Source organism: Oryzias melastigma, linkage group LG6 (genome assembly GCF_002922805.2).
Source record: "Oryzias melastigma strain HK-1 linkage group LG6, ASM292280v2, whole genome shotgun sequence".
NCBI lineage: Eukaryota > Metazoa > Chordata > Actinopteri > Beloniformes > Adrianichthyidae > Oryzias > Oryzias melastigma.
The window spans coordinates 28,311,379-28,317,898 of NC_050517.1; the positions used below are offsets into that span (position 1 = coordinate 28,311,379).

General features: G+C 35.4%; 1 protein-coding gene and 2 non-coding genes across 5 annotated transcripts in view; all 3 read left to right on the forward strand.

Moving 5' to 3' along the window:
* The first annotated feature begins 3,231 nt into the window (after positions 1-3,231).
* trnap-agg lies at positions 3,232-3,303 on the forward strand. Its single transcript has one exon. It is a non-coding gene; the product is annotated as a tRNA-Pro (tRNA).
* Positions 3,304-4,237: 934 nt separating this feature from the next.
* Positions 4,238-4,309, forward strand: trnap-agg. The gene has a single exon. It is a non-coding gene; the product is annotated as a tRNA-Pro (tRNA).
* A 1,093-nt stretch (positions 4,310-5,402) lies between these two features.
* Positions 5,403-6,520, forward strand: part of zc3h18 (zinc finger CCCH-type containing 18) — a 43,322-nt gene continuing 42,204 nt past the window's right edge. For all 3 annotated transcript variants that reach the window (XM_024280974.2, XM_024280976.2, XM_024280975.2), the window contains exon 1: positions 5,403-6,172. The gene's annotated coding sequence lies outside the window, so the exon portion shown is untranslated. The remainder of the gene's footprint in view (positions 6,173-6,520) is intronic.

Consider the following 6,520-nt stretch of genomic DNA (forward strand, 5'->3'; position numbering starts at 1 on the left):
AGAACTCTTCCCTGAAGTCAGAGGGTAGAATGGCATCACCTGCAGCAGAAAATGGTTCATTATAGAAGTTTATATTTTTAAATGCTCTGTATCCTTATTGAATGTAAACTCTGATCATCATTTCCACAAAAAAAAAAAAAAAAATGCAATATTAAAAAAATGAGTATTAACATGTGGAAGTAAAACATTACTTGTCATCATTCTATTTTTTTAATTAATAAAGGTGATTTTTTTCAAATAAACAAAAACGTTTCACTTTTAGATTCAGTGTAAAGTTAAGAAAGTTAGGAATCATCTACATGTATTTCTATAAGTGATCATTTGAGGCCAAAAATAGAAAAATTACAAACATTTGATTTAATATAATTTTCAAATCTATTCTTTTTTTTGTTTCTAAATGTGACATGAATGTTACACTTTAGATGAGGTGCTGCAAAACACTCTATATTATGTTGATAAAGATAGTTAATACATTTGTTAACTTGTAAGCAATTTATTAATATATTGTAGACAATGTCTCAAGCTTGATGTGAATTAATCTTACTAAGTATGTTAATTAACTTTATTTGGCTTATTTTGCTAATAAATGTCTATAAACACATTAATAATATTTGTTAATGTGTTAAAGGTTTTTAAGGAATCTTATCATAAAGTGTTTCCCTTGTTTCTGTGTGTCTTTCCTATTTTGTTTGATTTAGTCGTTATTTTTTACATAATTTTATTCATTTTTTTTATTACATTTTATAATGCTTTGATTCAAAATTGCTTCTCACTCATCTTCTGTTTTTGGTTCTTCTCTTTTCCAGTGTGCTCTATTTTTTCTTGAATCCGATCACTTTTATCGGCCATGAGGATGACGATGATGAGGGTGCATCTTCTGACAAACTCTCCTGCAGTGAATCAGCTTATTCTTTACACATGGTGTGTTGAGACGCACCTTTCTACCTGTCTGTCAAACAGCGCCTGTGCATGCTGCACATTTTTAGGAGTTAAAGCTGGAATATTCCTCCACAATCCACTGAAGGGTCCTCGTCTCACTTTGACCCGTGGTTTTACAAAGGTAAGACGTGAACCGATGGCAAAGAGGAGCAGCACTTGTTGGAGGAAGGGGGAGGTTAAAGTAAACACGGTTCAGGGTGGGTAATCTTTTCCAGCAGCGTGACCTGAATGTAACCACTTCTTTTGTGATAACAACAGGCTGGTGGATCCACTTTTTTACCGCTTCTTCTACTTTTATCTTGTACTTTTGAGCTCTGATTTTAGGCCAATGTTGGTTCAATTCACTAAAACTAAAGGTTACAGAAACGAATTTACTGACGCCTCAGTGTCAGATTTTTTAGTGAAATCTGTGATGGAAGAGCTGCAGGGAAAGATGGATGGAAAAAATGGCTGATCGGGGAAATGTGAGAAGTGTCCAGTTCCCCTCTCTCCACAGGTTGTCCACCCTTCACGTGTATAAATAGAGATGTCTTCACTCGTCCTGCAGAGAGAAACCCTCAGTGTATGTCGGGCATCAGCTGTTGGCTCCAACAAAGCTCCATCAGGCCTTCAAAGGACGGATGATGGAGAGGCAGGGATCCACAAGCTGTGAAGATATTTACTCCGATTTTTGCAATCCAGCAGCTGCTCATGTGTTTTTGTTCGGTGGCACAAGAACAAAAGTTCATCAGAGGAATTTTCTGGTTCTGCAAATGAGCATCTAGATCTACAAAACTTCCACAGACTTAGAGAGGAAAAACAAAAAAAAATGATCTAAAGTTTTTCTTGACTCATGTTTAAAAAATTGGGGGAAAATTACTTTTTGTGTTCATTGAGGAGGCGTTTGCGTCTTCATTCTGGTTTCTCGGTGGGCCCTCTGGCCCTCAGGGTCAATAACAGTTTTGCTTTGACCCCAGATGCTTTCCAGATCCCCCCCATCCATGAAAAAGATTTTTGGTTGTCATGTTTTGTTGATTTTTCCTCACCAGTAAAAACTGTCTCGCCTTTTTGACATTTAAGAGTTTAGGAGTTTATTTCTTTAAAATAAGGGACAATGCACAAATGAAATGGATCATGCGAAACATGCAAATATATATTATGTCATATTACAGCAAATTAAACATATTTCCACCTGTAATCCCTGGAAAAGTAAGAGCAGTCACAACCAGGCTGAAAGCACTTTATTTAGGGTTGATTGATTTATAGCCCTGTCATGTTATTCAACACTTGTTTTAAATTTCATGTTTGATTTGTTGCAATGAGAAGCACTAAAACTAAAAACTAAAATTGTATAATAGGCCTGTTGTGAGATTTAAATTATTGTAACAAACAGGTGTTTTATTTTTTCACTTTTAAAAACTTAAATGCAGCAAAATCTTTTTGAATCAGTAACGTTTTAACACAAACTTACAAGCAAACAGAAGTTTTGGTTGGACTGTCTGGACTTTAGTTAATTTATATTTAAACTATAATTTTTAGGTTAACAAAGCTTAGTTGTTCAAGACTAGTAATAATCATTCAGCAACTGGATTTTCAAAGATTAATCAAATTAATGTTTTTTCTTTGTACCTTCTTAGTCTATTGCTGCCATCTGGTGGTAGAAGGTGGGATAGTTTAAACAAAAAATTATATTTTTCTGTGCTTCAAAAAAAAAAAAAAAACTGCAGTTTTGCCCACACCTGAAGTCTGTGCTTTATTGTATTGCTTGTATTATTGGCTGAAGAAATTCTTATAAGCCTGGCAGCTTCTATATAACATTGTCTGCAAATTTTTCCCTTGTTGTGTTAGTAAAACATTTGTCATTTTCCTCTTCATATCCTTACTTACAATTAAGTCAATTTAAAATAAATGAAAACAAAGCAAATCTAACAACTTAAGTCACATTTGATAGTTATGTTTCTTAAGATGTAAAAACGTCATTATTATTTTGGTGTTCCATATTTTAATTGTATTTCTTCATTTTCATATTTATCAAAAAACTCAGTCTTAATTTCATTATTTAAGTAAAGTCAATGTTTATACATTTGAGCAGAGTCAACAAAGGAAACTATAAATTGAAGAAAAATGTCTGACGTTCTACTAGTATGGAAGTCACTTGGTTGGACGTTAATCTCAGAATGTTATGTCGATAATCACCACTAGAGGGTGCTGTTGGTAAATATGCCACAAAACGTTCAAGCTGCCACATCACCACCAGATGTGTACAATTTGAGATAATTTTTACCTTTCAAGATATGAGTGTATCTCAGAAGTGGCTCGTTGGTCTAGGGGTATGATTCTCGCTTAGGGTGCGAGAGGTCCCGGGTTCAAATCCCGGACGAGCCCGTTTTTGTCGTCCAAGAAAGATTTGAGTGCCAGCATCTGATGGATAAACAATAATGTTTAGGGATTTTAGTCAATGACATTAAATTACTTTTGGTAGCTTCCACTAGGCACTAATGCAACTATTATGCATGTAAGTCATGGCTAATTCAAAGCTAATGCAACTATTATGTATGTAAGTCATGGCTAATTCAAAGTTCACAGCTTTGAAAGTTGTACATTGTTCACCTGATAAAGCAACCAAAAAAAAAAAAAAGATAAACTTTATGTTGGTGTACAGTCCCTCCATAATTTTATGTGCATTTTTATAATAATTGAGACACAAAAAATGTTAAGCAACTATTTTTCCTAAAAGTTACAATAGTTTTCAACATTTCATTTCAATCAAATTAGTTACTATTTTTCCCAGGTAGTTGTTTTTCACTCCAATTTATTAAAACGCAATTTCATTTAACCTCCCAAAATAACAAATTAAAAGCAAGAATATTTTCTTTCTAAAAAGTGTTTTTTTATGTGTGAGCCAGAGTGACTATAATTTTTTTAACAAATATGTAGGCTAACCACAACTTGCTTGACAAATTTCACACAAAAATAACAATATATTCATGTATATGTTCAATTGTAACTACACATAAAGTGAACGTGTTGAAGTTGTGTTCGTTTTCTTTTGTCTAAATCAGGGGTCTGCAATCTTCAACGATTAAAGGGCCAACTGGGTTGATTTCTCACCAACCATAACTCAACTGAAGTCACAAAAAGTCTTACAAAAATAAGACACTTTTGTATTTGTGCTATTGTTACATGCCAACATGTTATGTTATCAAATCACCACTAGAGGGTGCTGTTGGTTAAGATGTCCAAGCTGCCACATCACCACCACATATGCACAATTTTAGACAAGGTGTACTTTGACAGTTGTGGTATATTCTTCGGAAGTGGCTCGTTGGTCTAGGGGTATGATTCTCGCTTAGGGTGCGAGAGGTCCCGGGTTCAAATCCCGGACGAGCCCGTTTTTGACATCCAAGAAATACTTGGAGTCCCAGCATCTGATGGATAAACAATGCTTTAGATTTTTTGTTATTGTCATTTAAATAAGTTTATAATTGAGTCATCACCATAGAAAGCAAATCAGACTCACAGATTGTAGTTGACAGGGCATGAAGATATTTAAACCAAAATAATTTTCAACAAGTTTGGTGGGGTTTATTGTTTTCTTAAATGTGACTTTGAATTATAAATTATCTAATTTTCATAAACAGGTTCTTCAGTGCAGAAAAATAATATATATATTTTCTCCTCATACCAACCTAATATGGAAGAGTAGGTGCAACTTAATAAATAGAAAATCATTTTTTTATAAGGATTGGATGGAACATGGAATATGGACAATTATACATCTCTTAGACAGCAATTGAAATATCTTATCATACAAATAATTGACAGACAAATTGGCTATATCATGTACAAGTAAATGTATTTCAATCATGAAAGTCAAACTGTCCAAAGCCAGCTTAGAAAATTATTCCTTCATTATTAGGGAACTATCCTTATTAATTGGTGATTGTCAATTGAAGGAATAGACATGTTACAATACATTTGTAAGGACAACTTTTACCAAACATCTTTTCCCATTTCAACTAAAAAGAACATATTTTTAGAGATTACAACTCAAACTTCTTCACATATATACAGCATATATATATATATATATATATATATATATATATATATATATATATATATATATATATATATATATATATATTAAAATTCCACCAAAAGCAAAAGAAAATCATTTCAGAATTTTATATGATATTTATTCGTCTTACCTTCATATTAAATTCAATATTGACACAAACACATGCACATTTTGCAGCAGCATTCTTTTTTTTTTACTATTGTGAGAGGTCAAAATCTTTCTGCTTTGATTTTCAGAACTGGTTAACTTGAAACAGAATTTATTACCCCCTTTTAAAGTTCCACAAACAGAGAACAAAAAAGGCAGAATTTGGTATTAACAGTTAAATAATCTTTGCAAAATTGTCTTTACATAAATGCTGCTTGAAAGATGAAAGATACAAATTGGGGTTTGACAGGCCCCTCCTCCTGGCTACCCGCCGCGTTTTGTCGCGCGTTGGTGACGTCATTGTAATGGCCGCTCTCCCAGCGCTGTGCGGACTCGTTTCTTTTCTCCGCTGATTCCGTTGCATCAAACCAAATAGCGTTCATTGTAGACCGCAGTAGCCCCCGTCACATGGAGGGGGTCGTTGTTACCGCACCAGCGGCTTGATGCAAATCACTTTGGCTTTGAAAGGTGATTGAGAATAACGCTCGTTAGCGCTTTTAGCTTAGCCGCTCGCAGGTAGGTTTTGAACGGAAACATGGCGAGGAGATGCCGCCTTGTCGCGCCGGTGCTTCTTTAGCTGCTAGCGAGCATTAATGCCGCTCAGCTCACCGGTGTCCGTGCGCATATATATACATGTGCATAGGTAGTTTGCGTTTAGCGGTTTCGGTATTTTAGCTGGATTTCTGTGCGTCGTCAACCTCGAGGCCTAGTCGGCAGCTAGCTTGACCAGCTACTGTTGGCGTTCATGTTTGCTCCACCTGGTTATGTCAAACTAGTTATGGTCGTTTTTGGTGGGTAAATGTGCAGCGCTGGAGGTTTATCTGCTCTCCGTCGTCAGTTTACTGCATATTTTTCTTGCCAGACGTGATTGTAGCCGGCGCTACATGGGTTCACTTTGAGCCTGGCTCTGTCAGTGTAGCTTCTCTGATCGATAAACCGAGTTTCGCAACTTAGCATAGCAGGATTTTTTCATTCACTGCTTGGCCAGAAATAACTCTCCATCTGGAGTAAACTCTGCAAAAAAAGGTAAGACGGTTTTCTGAGTGTTGCTAGTAATTCTCTGAATAGAAGTATTCGTCAGTGGTTAGCCTGCAAAACAGCTGCGGGCCCGGTTTTAGCTGCCATTAGTTATTGAACTGCAGCGGCGGGGATCCTCTCCAGAAAACAGATCTTGAAGATGTTTTTGTGCATCAGGGGCTTCAATTATAAGTAAAACAGGAACATTTTGGGTGGCTTGCGAAATTAAATAGCAGCGTTTGAAATTTTATGTCAGATATTGCCATTAGGAAAGTGCCATGTAGGGGGAAACAATCAAAGAAAAATTGGTGTAATAGGAGCTTTTCTGTATTTTCTTAATTATATATTTAACTTAAG